Genomic DNA, 18,212 nt, shown 5'->3' with positions numbered 1-18,212 from the left:
GTTCTTCCTGGGTCTCTAACCCTCAAACATGGGAGGATGGCAATTTCAGAAGCCTGTGATTGCCTAATATTTAACTGCTAGTACATGTCTTTCCCGAGTGCTCACTCCTCTCTAAAGCAAACAAATATGAAATGGTGGCTAGGTAGCTATTCTATCAGCCTGGGCGCCTCTGAATGATTTTAAGTAGAGCCCCCAGGTGAGCTGCGACAGACATGCATCAATAAGCAGGAAACATGCCTTTACTTTTTTAAAGCCACAAAGGTTTTAGAGTTGTTTGCTACTATGCTAACTTAACCTACCCTGACTGAAACACTCTGTACCAAGCCTCTCCTCTCTCCAAAACCATGCTTACCAAGACTGATTCCTGGAAGCACAAATTTAATGTCCTGTCTCTGTTATTTAAAAAAAAAAAAAAAAAAAAAAGGCATTTCAAATGAATGTCTATTGTTTAAAGGAAAATGTAAACTCCTTAGCATTCAAAACTCTTACCAACTATTTTTTCAGTCTCATCCTACCAGAATAACCTCCCATTTCCTGACTTTTTCAGGCTCACTTCCAGCCACCCACCGGCCCAGGTTCCAGAAAAGGAACATTGCCCCTCTCTCTTCTCTTTAAGTAAAAGTCAATTCTATCCACTGCACCGAACTTTTCTCCACAGTTCTAACAGTGAACACTGAATACTAAGTGCTAGGCTTTGTTCTAAGGACTTCTTGTGTATTAACTCATTTACTCCTCAGCTAACTCTATGAGATGAGGACTATTACTATTAAACTCATTTTACAGATGAGGAAACTAAAACACAGGGATTAAATAACTTGTTCAAAACCACATAGTGAACAAATGATGAAGCCAGATGAGCTCAGCAGTCTGTCCTCTTAACCACTGCCGTCTATGGCTTCTAGGATACTCTGTCTCTCCTTCCACTGAACTTCCACTGCACTCTGTAGATCTTTCTGGCACATAGTCTTGTGCCCTGCGTGAGTAGTCACTATTTTATATGTGCAAGTTTTATCTACTAAGCTAGACTATAAACTCCTAGAGTGCAGGCAGCCAGCTTACTGTTCTTTATATCATTCAATAAGAAAATGCTGCTGAAAGAACCCTTTTGTGATAAATACAGCTCCATTGGATAGAATGTCTGTTCACCATGTTTACTTTCTGTATTTGATAATGCTTTGACAACTTGGGGCCTTGCTGATCCCAGACAAGCCCTACCAGGGCCAGCTAATGTACAAACCAGCCAATCCAGAGCTCACACCCTCAACCACCTCCTCTAATTCTCAAACACCAAACCAATATTCCCCCACCCTAATCCCTCCCAGGGCAAGATACCAAGGACTAGGGACCACTGTTATAGCCCAGAGCCCTCCAAAATCACTCAAACTAGCCAGTCCTAGTCTGCATACTTCGCCCTGCCTTGTCATCCCCCAGAAACCACAATAAAGACTCATGCTCATGCTTTCCCCTTGCTCCTTCTGCCTCCCGACCAACCCTGGTGCTTCCTTGCTGGTGTGCCCCCTTCTCTTGGGAACTATAAATAATAAACCTTTCTTTCTTTTTTTTTTTTCAAAGATTTTATTTACTTATTTGACAGACAGAGATCACAAGCAGGCAGAGAGGCAGGCAGAGGGAGAGGAAGGGAAGCAGGCTCCCTGCTGAGCAGAGAGTCCCATGCGGGGCTTGATCCCAGTACCCTAGGATCATGACCCGAGCCGAAGGCAGAGGCTTAACCCACTGAGCCACCCAGGCGCCCCTAAACTCTTCTTTCAAAGGCAATTTGTCTCTATGTCTGTCACCTGATTAAAGCAAATCCTGGGTACATATTAAAACAGACTATCACCCTTGCAGGAGGTCCTTGGAAATGCAAACTACCTACTTGGTGTTGTGAAGATCATGATGGCTCTTTCTTGATTTCATCATTCTCTACTAGTGTTGGAGAGGACTTTTAGGGGGCATGGGGGGGAGATAAAAGGTGAATCAGAGACAGAATATGGTGAGCTTCGTGTTCAGCACAAGGAAGACAGAAGCCCCAGTTGTTCATTGTCTTTCCGTTACAATTTTAGCAGTTACTGTCTTAGCACAGAATTGGTAACTGTCATTGTAAAAACTCCAAATCTTTAAATGACCCTGCATTTATTAACCTTTTTCTATTTTTTTCCATAAGGATTCACAGTAAAATCCTGAATCCCAAAAGGGTCTGAAGATAACCACGGGGACAACAAGGAAAGGTAAAAGCTAAAGCAAGTGTAGCCAATTTGCAGCCAGTTTTGGGAAAAATAACATCCCAGGAAAGGACTGGGTGGAGAGGAGAGAAAACCAGGATGAGCCCTGGAAATCTGTCACCAGGAAAAGAGCATGAAGATCCTATCTAGATTTGAGAAGCAGTGTCAGGAACAAAAACCAAGGTGTTTTGTAATACTCTCTCTCCTGGACAAGGAGAGAATAAAGGTAAGCAGTATGAATAAATGTTTAAAAAACACTAGTTGAATGGATGCCTCAATCATAGAAAATTGAATATAGTTTTATGACACTCATGAAGACTTAGATATAATACACTCTGTTATCCTATTAACTTAAACTCTTTTTTCATGTCCTTTACTGTTTCTCCCCTGAGACAAATATACTGTTTTTCTCCTATAGCATAAGGTGGTACAATTTTTCAAAGTGCTCTGACATTCCAGTGCTTCTGTGGAATATCTGCGCATTTAGCCATGAACTTCTGAAAAAATGCCAGAGAAACACCCATTCCACAAACATTCCACGTTTCAGAGGTTCCGGGAACAAAGTGTGGAAGAGATCCAGACTATGGCCAGCCAGGAAAATGCCATTCACCCCAAACCTCCCTAAAATGTGCTGGTCCCAAGCAAGCATCATGAACCTAAAATGCCTTAGAGAGAGCAGGGAGACCAGAGTCTTTCCCCTTTGGAGATTCAGTCAATTCAGAACTCCTCTGGACTACTGAGAAATCTTTGAGAAAGTACTGGACCTTTATACACTAGGAGCAATAATTAGCAATAGCATCTGACATCTATTGGGTGCTTGTTATGAGACAGGCAAGGCACATTCAGTACATTTCATTTACTCCTCACTACCCAGTGAGGTAGGTCTATCATCTCCATTTTACAGATGAATAAATTAAAGCCTAGAGAGATTAAGATGCTTCTCCAAATTCATAGTTATTAGATGGCAGAATCTGATTATCTGATATTTGATATAATTATTTGATATTATCATTAGATTATATTAGATATATTATTATCTAATAATATATTATATATTATAATATATTATAATAATTACATATTATGATATTTGATATATTGATTAGGTTCATGGGTTCTGCCTCCAGACCCTAGAGTCAGCACTACAGTCTACTGCTTCAGGTACAGGCCAGGCCTAGATAAAAAATGCTCATTTAAAGCACAGCAAAGTGCATTATATTCAAAATCATAAGTTGAATGAGACCAGCAACACTGAAAAAGCTCAAGAACTACCCCTGCATCCCCATACGAACATGGACACCCAACATCACCAGTCTTCCCCACCACTCTTAAACAACACCATACTCTGCTGCTACTATTTTACAGGTCCCTGCATTTTAAGGAGTGGCAAAACCTTCCACATACACCTGACCTAGGGGTGCCTGGGTGGCTCAGTGGGTTAAAGCCTCTGCCTTCGGCTCAGGTCATCATCCCAGGGTGCTGGAATCAAGACCTGCATCGGGCTCTCTGCTCAGCGGGGAGCCTGCTTCCCTCTCTCTCTCTGCCTGCCTCTCTGCCTGCTTGTGGTCTCTCTCTGTCAAATAAATAAATACAATCTTAAGAAAAAAAAAATCCTGACCTAATAAAACCACATTATACTAAACAACACTACATTTTTTATTCTATGTGTTTAAGATAAGGTCGTATATTCACGTAATAATATAACATGCCACATATCCTTGAGTAGGCAAGATACTCTCCAGAAATCATTCTTACCCTCAGACACTGGACAAGACATTCCCAGAACTGTTAGATGGTGGAAAGGTGTATGAGGACGGAAAATTAGAACACAAACTCCTGTTTTAGGCCTCCTCAGCTGGCAGGAGTACCAGCCCTGATGACAGATGCTTCTTTCACCCAAACTCTCCAGAACAAGACAAGCTCTGAGTGTCTGGGAGAGCCATAATGACACACTTGCCAGAGTCTTCTCTCCCAACCTCAGTTCTTTCACCTGATTCTCACACAACAAAGTTTCTAGAACCTTCATTATCTCAGTTCACACTCAAATTCACCAACTGTCCTCACTGCAGAATTTGATACAATGTTGAAATCAGGTATGACTTCAGCAGATGCAAAAGGTAGGGTTATTACTCTATGAAGTGCTTTGCACACCACAGGCCCAAGAAAAGTAAGTACTGTACACTTTTGTGGATATAATTCAGTCAATACAACCTTTAAAAATAAAAAGAACTGACTTGATAGTTAATATTTAAAGATAAGGGTTTAATCAGACCACCCAGGAATTTTTATGCTGGGATAAAAGTTAACAAAACTTTTCAAACACCATTTAAGAGAATATAATTTATTATTTTCTATAAATATTCATATACCGGAAACAGGATCTAGATTAATAGAGCTGGGTTACAGAGTTCAGTTGGGTAAAAATAAAGAAATCGGAAAAGAAAATATAGACAAAAACATCAGCTTTTTCAGTAAGATTTCCTCTTCTAAAATTGTTGAAAAACACCATTTTTAAACAGAAGCTATTTTGAAAATTCAGTCCTTAAAGAGGTATTATGAAAATAATTTCTTTATTAATAAATGTTCTACTATGGAAAAATAGTCACTGCTCCAGCTCACAGGAAAACATATTTTACCAGCAAAAAAATAGACTCCTTGAATCCATGATAACAAAGTATTCAAAATCCAGTTCCCACTCACTGCATGAGTCTCCTCTATAACACACCCAGAAAGTCATCCAGTAATGGCTTCAAAGACCCCAGGTATTTTCAAGTATTGTTTAAGAAAAAAACAAAATAAAAAATGAAAGAAAAAGAAAGAAAAAAAAAACGCAAAACCACCCAAATGTCCATCAAATGCTGAATGGACAAATAAAATGTGATCTATTCATACAATGGAATATTATAGTCATGAAAAGGAATGAAGCATGCTCTATGCTGTAATGTGGATGAACCTTGCAGACATCATGATAATTGAAAGGAAGATACAAAAGGCCACATAGTATACCATTCCATTTATATAAAATGTCCACAGTAGACAAACCCACAGGGACAAAGGTGGTTGCGAGGGGCTGAGGAAAGGGTAGAATGGGGAGTGACTGCCCATGGCTCGTCTTGGAGTGATCATACCAAAAATTAGACACAGGAGATGGCTGCTCAACTCTGAATATACTAAAAACCACTGAATTATACAGTTTTAAAGAGTGAGTTTTATGGTACATAAATTTTTATCTCAATAAAGCTATTTATTAAGTAGGCTCTGCACCTAACATGGGGCGTGAACTCACAACCCGGAGATTAAAAGTCGCATGCTCTACTGACTGAGCCAGCCCCATGCCCCAAAGCTATTACTTTCAAAAGGGGCAAATAAATAAATAAATAAATAAAAATAAAGAACACCAAACCATTTAAACAAAGCTTAACAGTGGTTTTCTTACCCATGTCCTACAGAGGATAGAAAATCTCACATAATTTACAACAAAAGATTCAGTAAAAACATATTAGCAAGAAAAAAAAACATATTAGCAAGGATTATTTTAACTTAGTTTTTTTGTTTTGTTTTGTTTTGTTTTGTTTTTGAGAGAGAAAGTGAGAGAGAGCACGAGAGAGGAGAGGGTCAGAAGGAGAAGCAGACTCCCCGGTGAGCAGGGAGCCCAATGTGGGACTCGATACTAGGACTCCGGGATCATGACCTGAGCCAAAGGCAGTCGCAGGTACCCAAGCTTAGTGTTTTAAAAGGGCTATTTAAAAGAGATGCACTCGATATGAATAGGAATTTTTAGTTAAAGAACTATGCTATGCCAAGTACACATCTTCCAATGTGGCAAGGCATTTCAACCTTAGAATTTACTTTGTATATTATTTTTTCTTTTTTAATTTTTATTTAAATTCAATTAGCCCACATACAGTACACCATTAGTTTCAGATATAGTGTTCAATAATTTATCAGTCTCATATAACACCCAATGCTCATCACATCATGTGCCCTCCTTAACCCCCTCACCCAATTACCCCATTCTCCCACCCACCTCTTGTGTATTATTTTATTTATTTACTTACTTATTTGACAGAGAGAGAGAAACAATGAAAGCAGGAACACAAGCATGGGGAGTGCAAGAGGGAGAAACAGGCTTCCACCTAGGGGGGGAGTCCGATGTGGGACTCGATCCCAGGACCCTGGGATCATGACCTAAGCCGCAGGCAGATGTTTAACAACTAAGCCACCCAGGCACCCTCTTGTATATTATTTTAAAGACTATTTCAAAAAGTGTAAGCCCCGAAAAAAAAAAAAAAAAGTGTAAGCCCCGAGTTAGCTCGCAAACTTCAGTCATATATGTACCACCGTATTTTTGCCATCCTCATACCATCATCTTACTATTTATTAAATACTTTTTCTTGCATCCACTTGACCATTGCCTCACCTTTTATAAAATCCACGAAAACATGAGTTTGAATGGCTAATTTGCATTTCCCCACATATATTAAAAGAGATACAGAACTATTAAAATTCAAAGATGCTTACCCATGTACCATTTTAAATTATCTTGCATATAAATCCAGAAAACACTGGTTTAAAAAAAACAGCTGAGCCTGTTAACATATCTATAGCTACACTTTAAAAAATGATAAGGAAGGAAATCAGAATGTTCAGAAAGCCACTTTACAGTAAAAATTTAGGACTATCCTACTCTATAAAAGTCCATTAGCAGTGGGAACCACAAGGCTGGCATTCAGCCAAGAAAAGGTATTTGAGAGTAATACTGGAATGGAGGGTAGAGAAAATGACAGGCAATAGGTCTCCATAAGGGAAGCAGCTGAAAGAACAAGGATGCTAGGTCTTCTCTACAAGTTCTTGGGCATGGATTGGTACAGTTCAGGTGCTACTGCCATGCTCTGCTTGTCAAACAGAGCTGAACTTGGCTGACAGCCAACTGCCTAATGGAGAGGTGGGGAAGGTTTTTGATTGACCCTGCTTCCTTCCTGCCAACAACAGTACTGAAAGCCAGCAAAAGGGCCCACTTCTAAAGTAGTACTCTGGGGTAGAGAGGTTCTGGGCTCTACCACACCTGTTCCTCCCATCTAAAAAGAAATACGGGTTAGATTTCATTTTAAAATTTTAGTACTATGGATGCTTTGAAACAGCTTCTTAAGAGCAGCTTACCCCCATTCCTGATGTAGAATGTCATGATACAACTCCCCCATACCTCTCCACAAAACCACACTGTAGACACTGAAATATTTAATCACTTTTTTTTAACTTCCTTTTCTCATTGCAAAGGGGACTACCACTTTTTGTAGTTATCCATCCTAAATAGGTGAAACAATTACATGCCACTGCCTTTATTCTTATCCATTCCAAGAAGCCCTAGCTGAATCCTGGATAGTGAGGCATAGAGAAAGACAGTAAGGAGAGGCTCTCTCCAAAGACAACTGGGGGGGAAAGGGAAAGGGAGAGAGAGAGAGAAATGCTTCTTACCCCAATTCCTGGTCTAGAATCATTTTCTTGGATGCCAGATAAAATAATTTTTTATATCATTCTATGCAGGAAAAAAAATCTTAAATCATTTTAGACAAATCTCTGCCATCCTCTCAGAGTGAACTTAGGGTATTAGCCTGTAGGCTCACTGACATAGTATTTTCTTAACACTCTTGATGCCTTGTGGGCTTCTAGCACATGGCTTAGAGAATGAAAAGATATACTTTTCCAATATTTTCTCAAGTTAATTCATTCCTTTTCTGTGTGAAGTTTTAATATGCAGCCCCATAAATGTAAACGTAGGCTTCATTAGGATTATTCAGGAAACATGAATTACAGAACAACAAATTTTTAAATCTGACTGGTTTTGTGTTATAACGTTACACTGTCAAACTGGTCTTTCAGGGGCATTTGTAAATAAACAAATGAATAAACAAAGAAATAAATAGGAGAGACTAGACAAGCTTCTTATGTGGAAGAAGAAGAATACTCATGAGTTCTAGAATTTTACCCCAAGCATCTCTGTACACTTTCCCAGTGGGTATTAAACATGCAGAGAGCTTCAGTACTAGCAATTAAAAGATTCATATCTGTGAGTATCTTCAGAAACTTGGGAAAACATCTGTATTTCAGAACTCCCCAAGGATAAAACTGTGTTTTATCCAAAAAGTGTTTCTTAAAATGTGGTCTGAAGATCATGTGCCTGAGAATGAACCGGTGAGGGGCAGGCTAATGAGAGTGGTGCTTGTTAAAAATACAGATTCTTGGGAGCACTTGGGTGGTTCAGTCAGGTAAGCATCAAACTCTTGATTTCAGTTCTGGTCATGACCTCAGGGTCACTGGATCAAGACCTATGTTAGGCTCCTCGCTGGGTATGGAGCCTGCTTAAGATTCTCTCTCTCCCCCTCTCCCTCCACTCCTTCTCCTCTCAAAAAAAAAAAAAAAAAAGTCTAATAAAAAAGTACAGATTCTTGGACACTGTGTCAGATGTTTTAAATCAGAGTCTCAAGGGACAGGGGCCAATAATCCACATTTTAAATAAGATGTCTAGGCAATTCTACTTTAATGTTTCTGATCCATTTAGCTACTTGAACTCTTGCTATCAAAAAGCCATGAAAATAGGATTCTCACAGGTCACTGCCTACACAAAGTACAAAAAGGAAATCAAGGGATAAATATTTAAAATGAAAAAGGAAGCAAAATGAAAAGTTGTCTTCTACTGCGGTCTGGAAGAATTTAGATTCCAGCGTGAACTGCATCCATGAACAGGGAATATACTCCACGAACAAGCTTGTTAGATCTTTAGTGTAGATACCCACATCTCTTCTGCCCTTCAACTAGAAAACACAACTTGAAAAGCATACTCTGTAAAAAGAACTTCATCCCTAATAAAGATTAAAGGATGTTCCAGTATGCAATATAGTTTTCACTCATTCTTTCTCAACACTGTGACTTTTACACCACAATTAGGCAAAGTGGTTCTGAACCACTTTGAGTTGCCTGAAACAGTGGTTTTCAAACTTGAAATGAATCATCTGAAGATCCTCTTAAAATACCAACTAGTGGCCTCCAAGAATTTGCATTTCTAACAAGTTCCAGGTGATACTAACACTGCTGGTAGCAACTAGACTTCAAGAACCAGTGGTTTAAGCTAACTCTGGTCTCCTAACAACCAGCATTATTTAGGATTCACTGTGAAGTTCAATGAGGCTGGAAGAAGGAAAAAAAAAAAAAAAAAGCCTCCATCTGGCAAACTCTCTAACCATTTTCTACAGGGCTTCTTGTGTAGGGCTCAGCTCAGTTTCTTCAAGAAATTCCCATCATTCAAAACTTGCAGTACGGGTGAAAAACTTGTCCTTTCTTGGCAACTGCAGAGATGAACCTTTCCCATCCCTCTCCTAATTCCTGACCTCTGTGTGAACCTATAGCCCCCAATCCTACCCTGCATGGATAACCTTTCTATCCTCTATAGGAAACCATACTTCCTATAGCAGGAATGCTGTAGGAAGGGCAAGAGGTCCCTCTGTTCCTGTCTTAGGAAACTGCATTTCCTTTAGCCAGAAATCAAGACAGGCTCCCTCCATTTAGTGATTTATTTGGTGACTGTCACAGGGCTATAGCTACCGACAACTCTCATGAAGAGTACTGTGTCTAAAGGTAACATTAGATTCAATAGAAATACTGACAACTTCAGATCTCATAATTTACATTCTGGTCCTCCATGGGAATAAATATATAACAGATTTCTCCATTGAGAGATAGGTCTGGAATTTACACACTACAAATGGGTGCCCCACTCCCTATAAATAGCTTTCAAATCCATCCCATTAGATTTAAAATATACTCTAGCATCAGGTTCTAAGTGGTGAACTGAACATGTGTGCAGTTATTCCTTCCAAGAAAAGAGATTTAAAGTAATTCCCAGAAGTTGAATAGTATTTGGGAGCAAGATAAAAAATGCATTTGATATAGCTTCAGTATCTTTAGAAGATCTTCACAGTCTCCATTACCTTTTCAACTTGAATACACAACTGAACATAGGTAATTGGGACCCATGTTAAAATTAATTAGAAGATTAAAAAGTAAGGTTAAACAGTTTATTTTTCTTTGAGACTTTCCTATATACACTTAAGGAAACAGAATAAACCTGGCAAATGATACAGAACAACACCAACAGGGAAATGTGTTTTTAAAGTGTTAGCCATAAGCTGGTTAAATGTTGCAAATACTGCATAACATTAACGATTTACCAAGAAGTGTGAAAAACATGACTTCCTTAAATTATTGTAAGAACATGACGAAACACAACATAATCATTGTATTTCCAAAACCTAAAACACTCTCTTTATTAAAGAAGTCTTTAGCCATGTTCACAATCAGAATGATTTGTCACGAACAACAGCCAAAGTCCTTGGGCACACCTGTGCTCCAATGTGACCCCTAAAGAATCCTGTATCTGTCCACATACTGAGTGTGGTTGCAGACTGAGCACAAAAATCGTTTAGTGTCATTTGCCACTAGAGAACAATGGATGGGATGGATGCGATTGCTTTTTAAAGCATAGCTTCTGTGACAATATGTTGTCTTTTGGCATGCCTTTGGTAGGATGAAAGTCCGTCTTTGCGGTTTGGTGAGAACAATTCTTTTCTCCTTTGAGGTGCTAGATCATATACACCAAGACAGATCAAATCCTTATGAAAAAATGGTCATCACTTTTTACTGAGGTAACCAATTAATCTTTTTCTTGGAAATCCTCATATTTAAGTATAGAAATAAAGTAATAAAATATCATTTGTTAATCACCATTGGAGGATTTAGCCATCACAACATATTCCTTAATAAAGCTACTTATTATTCCTTACCAAATATAGTATAACATATTGATCAAATAGATCAGCATCCACAAAAAATAATTCACATAAGAATCAAGTAAAAATGTCAAGGCTTTTAATGCCACCTACTTACTTCCTATTTTGCAATGACAGCACTTGTGATATAATAAAAAAACCTACATTAGCTTGTATCTGTAGATTAAGATTTTTTTTCAATGCTTTATAAAAGAGGTAGGAGTTAGTGCCCAGTCTTTCTGGGTGAATAACACAAGGTAAGCTCATTAAATAAAGTAAAAAACAAAAAACAAAAAACGTTCCACTGAAGTACGGATTTATTGAACACAGGAGAAATCAGTCAAAGGCGTATTCTACAAGTATTTATGGTCTGGCTTACGGAGTCCACTGTAATTACTTCTCAATCAACACTGTATATACATATAATTACAGTTTAAAAACAAATACGAAACAATAAGGAACAAAAGAGAAGACAATGGGGCTCGGGGAAAGCAAGGGAAAAGAATAGCTCTAAGAGGTTGTAAGACTTAAGGATATGTTGACACTTCTGCCAAAATGCAGACTTCATAATGAGATCCCCAAATACAAAAGAAATACCCTGAAAATAGGTCACACAGCACATAACCAGGGCCTTTTGGAAAGTATTATATTTAGAGGTAAAGGACCACAAAATCAGATCAAGAGAATATAGAAAAAGAAAAAAAGAACTTCTCACCTAAAAAAAAAAAGTACTAGAAAAACTAAACTGGATAAATTCCACACCTTTAAAACATTACAGAAGGGAGGTACAAGATCTGGGAATTGATAACGTTAGAAAAAGAGCTGAGAAACACTGAATGGATAGAGTAAGGAAGCAAGCATTCAGAAAATCTTAGTTCTGTTCTCACTTCAGAAACTCGGGCTGTTGTCAGCTGCTTCCCCAGCTTGCTCCATCACTATCTGCTGGCTATTTTCCCTCTCCCAAAATTACCTACTCAGTGCCAACAACCTTTGCCTTCACTCCACTCAGCAAACTAATGGCCCGTTCTTGACATTTTCATTACTTGGAAGAGCTCCATCACTGAAATACTTCATTTCCATAATCTAATATCAGAGTATGCCCTCCTGTTCTTCCTACTCTTTCTCTTGCTTACTCACCAACTCTTACTACATTGGAACTCCAGTCCCTCGACTTTTCCATTATCTTCAATGCATCTGCTTCCTCTGGCCCTAGGGCAGAAGGTCCAGTTGGGGGATGATTTTGCCCCTCAGAGGACATTTCGCAATGTCTGGAGACATTTTTGATGGTCTCCAAGGGAGGGGTTGCCTACTGGTATCTGGTAGGTCGAGGCCAAGGACGGTAAACATCTACCATGCACAGGGCAGCCCCTATGAGGGAGAATTATAATGTTTCTTAAGTTGAGAATCTCTCTGTGGCCTTCTTTGGATAACGTGATTCATTTCTTCAATCACTCAGAACATTTTAACCTCAATTCTCTTGCTCTTTCATCCTTCTGACACCTGTTCTATAAAACCTAACTTTCAACAAATTGAACCACCCAAGTTTTCTACTTCTAAACTCAGTGTACTGAACTCATTAAAGCTTAAAAAAAAAAAAAAAAAGTTAAATAAATATCACATGACCATGAAAAAGGCAGACACTACATATTCACAGATTCCAACCTCAACAGGACCCCCCGCATTACCAGGCAGGCAACCTTTCGTGTCTCTCTCTAGTTGCCCTCTTAACTCCTGTTCTTTCCCCTCAGTGACTATTCTGAACTTCTACCCCTCCCTTCAATCCTCACCTCACCAAATCAACACTCAATATCAGCAAATTTACCTGCTTAAGAAATCTTGCCACCATCAGACAAGAACTTGCACATATTCCCTCCCCATCCTTAAACTTACCATATCTCTCCCCACCCTTCCCTGAGCCAGCCCTCCCAGGAAGGTGCAGTGGATATCCTTCCTGTCCCAGCACTCCCTGATCGTGGCCTGTGCTCTATCATCTTCCACTGACATCTGGGACCCTGCTTCACCCATCCCCTAAATTCCTTCTCTCAACTTCTTCCTCTTTCTCAGCCCTTTTCACCTCAGTAATAAGTGATTATTCCAATTTCTTCTTACAGGGAAAAAACACAACTGAACAAAAACCCTTCCTTACTTCCACATCTTTCTCTAACTCTTCTCTCTCCCCACACAGCCAAATTCCTTGCAAGAATTGTCTTCCTTCCCTATCCCTGTCATTCCATCTCCCTCCCAGGCCACTGCACACCCCTCCCATGCCACGAAAACTCCACAGTGGAAGCAAATGACTCCCTATATATCAACTTCAGCAGATTCTTCCAGTCCTGAATTTCAGAGTATGAACATACATGACCATACCCTCCTTAAAATTCTCTCTGCTTTTGATATTTGTGATACCACTCCATCTCCTCCTACTGATTTGGTGCTTCCTTCTCCTCCTTCCTAGATGCTGATGTGCCCCCCAGCTCTAGCTTCAATTTTTCTAACATGTCAATGAAATCCATCCTCTGGTCACTTTGAACGCATACACCAATCCCAACCTCTTCTAAGTTTTCCTAATGAACAACACCACCATCTTCTCCGGTACCCAGATACCTCAGATTTCTTACTCTCACCCACAAAGGAACAATTGCAAAGTCCTACTGACTTAACCTATGTATCACTTGGATCCATCATATTGGTTCATTCTCTTGGTGACCTAGCCAATTCTGGGCATTTCCTCTCACCTAAAACATATAGAATATTAAGTACCTAAGAGTAAAAAAAGGGAGTCTCCTCTTACAAATAGGATGCTACACAAACACAATGAGGTATGATTCAAAATAACACAGAATGCTGGATTTTTTTTAAAAATGGATTGTTTGAATATAAGCAAATCATTTAATCATCACAGGCTTCAGATTCCCGACTGCTGAGTGAAGGGTATGAGAGAAATACCTAAGGCCCCTTTGTATCCTCAACATTCATTCTATAGTTCGATTTCTGCCAGACATTACTCAGACAGTTCACACCTCCAAATATGCACCATGCTTGCTACACACACAAAATATCATGAGTGCAAAGAAATAGGCTGAAATGTCTCTCCTTTGCTGCCAAAACTATCAAGCATATCCCAATTCCCATCAGTTTCAGAAACTAAACCTTCAATTGCAAGTGTCAAAGAAATAAAATGTAAGCAAAGGAAAAAGCCAAGAAAAAAATGAGAGTGAAATTGATTATGTATCTAAAAATGCTATCTCAAGATAATTTCTTCAGGAATCAAACAATACAGAGTAATGAGTTAGCAACAAAATAAATGTGCCATAAACTATTCTGACAGTCAGAAACAGGATTATAAACAAAAAGCTCTTTTTACCCACAGAAAAAGGATGTGGGAATTGTACGATATCTAAAGTCAAACACCAACACGATATGCAATATGAGATCTTAAAATATTTCAGGCTCTGCTTTTTCAAAGACAGGCTCTCAGAGAAAGAGAAAGAAATATGAACTAAGCTGTGAAAATGCAGTTTGAATGCCATTCAAATGTTATCGCCCCAACCAAATGAGAAGCACCTGTCACCCTTTTGACAATTTGAGTTCAGATGTTCTTCCACTGCCAACTAAGCTCGGAAGCAATGTTTTATTTTTAAAACAGTATAAAAAAGAGAGGGTAGAGGAAGAATGTGGCAGGCAAAACAATTTACATTGCAAAATTGATACTGAGCCAAGTGTCAACATCAAACATTGGATAAATCAACTCTGAAGCCACCCAGCCTGGGGTCAGATCCGAATTTCACCACCCACCAGCCTTGTAAATTTAACAATTCAATTAATTTAAGTTCTCTGTGCCTAGTTTTTTCATTTGTAAAAGAGAACGGTGATAGTACCTACTTCACAGGTAAAGTGCTTGGAATAATGTCTGGCACAGTGTAAACACTATTGAAATACCAGGTGATGTTATCATGATTATTATTTTCCTTACTATATTGAGACTAAGTATTAGGTGAGAAGAACAATCACACTGTAATACAGGCTCAAGCTCCAGTTTAACACTGTTACCAGGTATTTTGTTCATTGTTCAATAACATTATTTCAACTGATATTTCCATCCCCATCCTCTAGAAGTTCACAAATCAAATCACCAAGTTTTAAGTTCATACCATATGAAGTGAGTATACAGAAGCATAATTCAATATGCGTTGGAAGTATAGCATATGCTATATATATGCAATGGAATGTTATTCAGCCATAAAGAGGAACAAAGCAAAGCAATCTGGGCAAATACAATAAAAGCTCTGAGAAAATCACTGTATCACAACACAGGACAGTAAGTAATATTTAGAATGACTGCTTTGAGATATAAGAAAAGGTTAAAATATGTCAGTATACTTAGTATTTAAGAAGGCAAGGAATTGTTTAGGGCATTTAAAATTTTTCCATCCAAAACGATCGGTATGATTTTCATTTCTAAAAGGGTAAAACTTTCAACAATACAGAATTACCCATTCTCTGAGGGGTCTAAAAAGGGTTGTACTGAGCAATCGTGCTTGCCTCTTATCTCAATCTTAAAGATAAGGATAGTGTGTGTGTGGGTGGGAAGGATCATAAATTAAGCTTTCTGGGTGTTCTAATTCCAGGTATGTAAGAACTTTAGTAAACTGAAGATATTACAAATCATTTAGAGTGATCAGTGAATAAACTCATCACTTAGACTGATGAGAGAATAAACTCAGAGAATTATGTGTGACTATTGTGAAAAGCCTAGAATTTGATCATTTATAGTAGTTATTTAAAAAAAAAGAAAGAAAAGGTATAGGCACTGAAGTCATATACAGACCTGAACTTAAAGCCTCCACCATTCAGTAACTATGAGTTTTTGGCAAGTTATCTTCACATACCTGAGCCTCAGTTTTCTTCTCTGTAAATTGAGGATAAAGATTCCTAACTCACAAGACTGTTGTGTGAGCTAAGAAGAAAACATATGCAAAGTTTCAAACATAATCCCTAAGATACAGAAGATGGTTAACAATGAGTGACTGTTATTCCCTAATCTTACTCTACTTTGTCCCCCTAATATTAGAAGAATCTAATCTTGCCAATTAGCAAGTCATTAGCAGGCTTCTCAAAATTATATGAAGATAGGCTCTATTCAAAAATGGAACACAAAATACAAAAAAATACAAAACCAAACCTTCAATGGAACAAAGATTTCAGAATCCTCCCTTTCCTCCCATATTGATCCTGGTTGGTTTTGTAATAACCCATACCCCTTTATCAACAAGATGAATTTTTATTATTTTTTTGCTGTCTAAACATTCCTAGTGGGGTTCTGCTACCCTGGTTGGTTTTGTAATACCTACATTCCTTTATCAACAAGATGAATTTTTTTTTTCTGTCTAAACATTCCTAGTGGGGTTCTGTTGCTTATTTATTTTGATGGCTGACTTTTTGCAAAGGCACTTGTTACCACTACTTGAAAGCCAGGAACAAGGAACATTTTAATGAAATGCTGTAGCAGTTCCATCCATCTCAACAGCTGACTGGATCCCATGTGTAACATTTATTATTACAATAGATTTTCACATTACTACGCCACTTCCTTACTCAACAAATACATGCGTTAAGAAGCAAAACTCCGCCAGTACGAATGCTCTTTGGGGACACCAAAACTCAAAGCTTGGTGTACTCAGTAAGGATCCTAGGAGCGGGGAAGTAGACAGCTGCGGGGGCAGGGAAGGCGTTGGGTTTCACTCCAACTGGAATTGAAGAGAATCGTAAACTGTATCTCCTTAAACAAGCCTGGATAGGAGTCTTGTGGGGCAAGAACCGGAGAGGGGTGGGCAAAGTGGGCCTGGAGGCAAGAGAGCAAGAAAGAGGCAAATGCAGGCTGAAGAATGGTCTGTGCTACGGGGAAAGGAAAGTCAGTGTCCATCGGCACCGGGAGTGCTGAGGCGGAAAGAAGTGGCCGCTCAGCCGAAGTCCCCAGGACGGGTTCAGCCTCAGCAGTCCGGGAGGACTGAGAGGGAAAGGGGACCCCACCGAAGGAAGATGAGGACTGAAGAAGGTTCCCGGTCGCCTTCAATGGGAAACTGCTGTGCTGGCCGCCATCAAGACGCCAGAGAAGACGAAGACATGGACCCAACAGGGAGCGTACGGGTTACCTGTCTTAGCCGCCTGCCCACCGGTCTCCACTTCCGCAGACTCCGGGTTACCAAGGGCTACCCGGGCCGCGCCTAGTGACGTCATCCAAGCGCGCCTGGACCGCCGTCGGTCCTGCCCGCCCCCTCCGGAAGAGCTGGGCGGAGTCGCCCGGGAGAAGTCTGCGCAAACGCGGAGCTGCGGCAGGCGAGCGAGGTCTGACGGGCGCGGTTTGGGTTTGCCTTGTAGGATTACCTTTTTACCGGGTTATTTCTAACTGCAAATTCTTATAGGCATTTAAGAAAAAAAAAATTACTGAATTAACAATAGTGCACTTTTTATTCCTTATTTTACCCTGTACGTGGTATATATGACTGTAGTGTGCATATGCATTCCACAATTTATTAAAGTCCTATTGTGTGCCCGGCAAGCAGTGTTAACGGAAGGAGGGGGGCGGTGTACAGCAGTGAACAAAACAGTTATCTTCTGGAGATTACTTTCTAGTTAAGAAGTAAACGGTGGATAACTCAACAAATCTACATGCGTTCCCAGAGATCAGAAGTGTGTGGAAGGAGAAAAGTTGCTCAGAAACTAAAGGAAGGAGGCTGCCCCATTAGTTTGAGATGTTAAGGAAGTAATTATGAAGAGGCTTGTTGAACTGAGAAGTCAGCTCTGTCAAGAGCTGAAGGAAGAACAACAAAGAGAAGGATCGACATGTTCGAAAGCTATGGGAAGGGTATAAGAGAAAGTGAGAAAGGAGCCTAGGGAAAGAACAGAAGATGAGATCAACAAGGCAAGTAGAGCCCTGATCTTGTAGAGCTTTTCTGCGTCATCATAAACGGCATGGGTTTCATCTGGACTGTAATGGGTAGCCAGTGAAGAGTTAGACATGCAAGTGACAGGATCTGTTTTTGTAAAACCGCCCTAGATGTCGTGTATACAGTGGACTATTGGGAGACAAAGGATGCAAAGAGAGCAAGTTGCTTTTGCACTGATGCTGTAAGAAATGATGGAGAGAAATGAATTTAAAGAATAATTT

The 18,212-nt window shown here is 39.5% G+C and overlaps 1 protein-coding gene across 10 annotated transcripts in view; it reads right to left on the bottom strand.

Moving 5' to 3' along the window:
* Positions 1-17,297, bottom strand: part of AOPEP (aminopeptidase O (putative)) — a 339,093-nt gene extending 321,796 nt beyond the window's left edge. For 5 of the 10 annotated variants that reach the window (XR_006608428.1, XM_004777387.3, XM_004777386.3 and 2 more), the window contains exon 1: positions 17,197-17,297. The gene's annotated coding sequence lies outside the window, so the exon portion shown is untranslated. The remainder of the gene's footprint in view (positions 1-17,196) is intronic. The other 5 variants (XM_004777382.3, XM_013048336.2, XM_045086107.1 and 2 more) reach the window with 2 other exon arrangements.
* Positions 17,298-18,212: the final 915 nt, after the last annotated feature.

The sequence above is a fragment of the Mustela putorius genome, unplaced genomic scaffold, assembly GCF_011764305.1.
Source record: "Mustela putorius furo isolate JIRA1106 unplaced genomic scaffold, ASM1176430v1.1 tig00000876_pilon_pilon_pilon, whole genome shotgun sequence".
Lineage (NCBI taxonomy): Eukaryota > Metazoa > Chordata > Mammalia > Carnivora > Mustelidae > Mustela > Mustela putorius.
The sequence above is the reverse complement of the archived record's forward strand: the minus strand, read 5'-3'. Positions and strand labels throughout refer to the sequence as shown.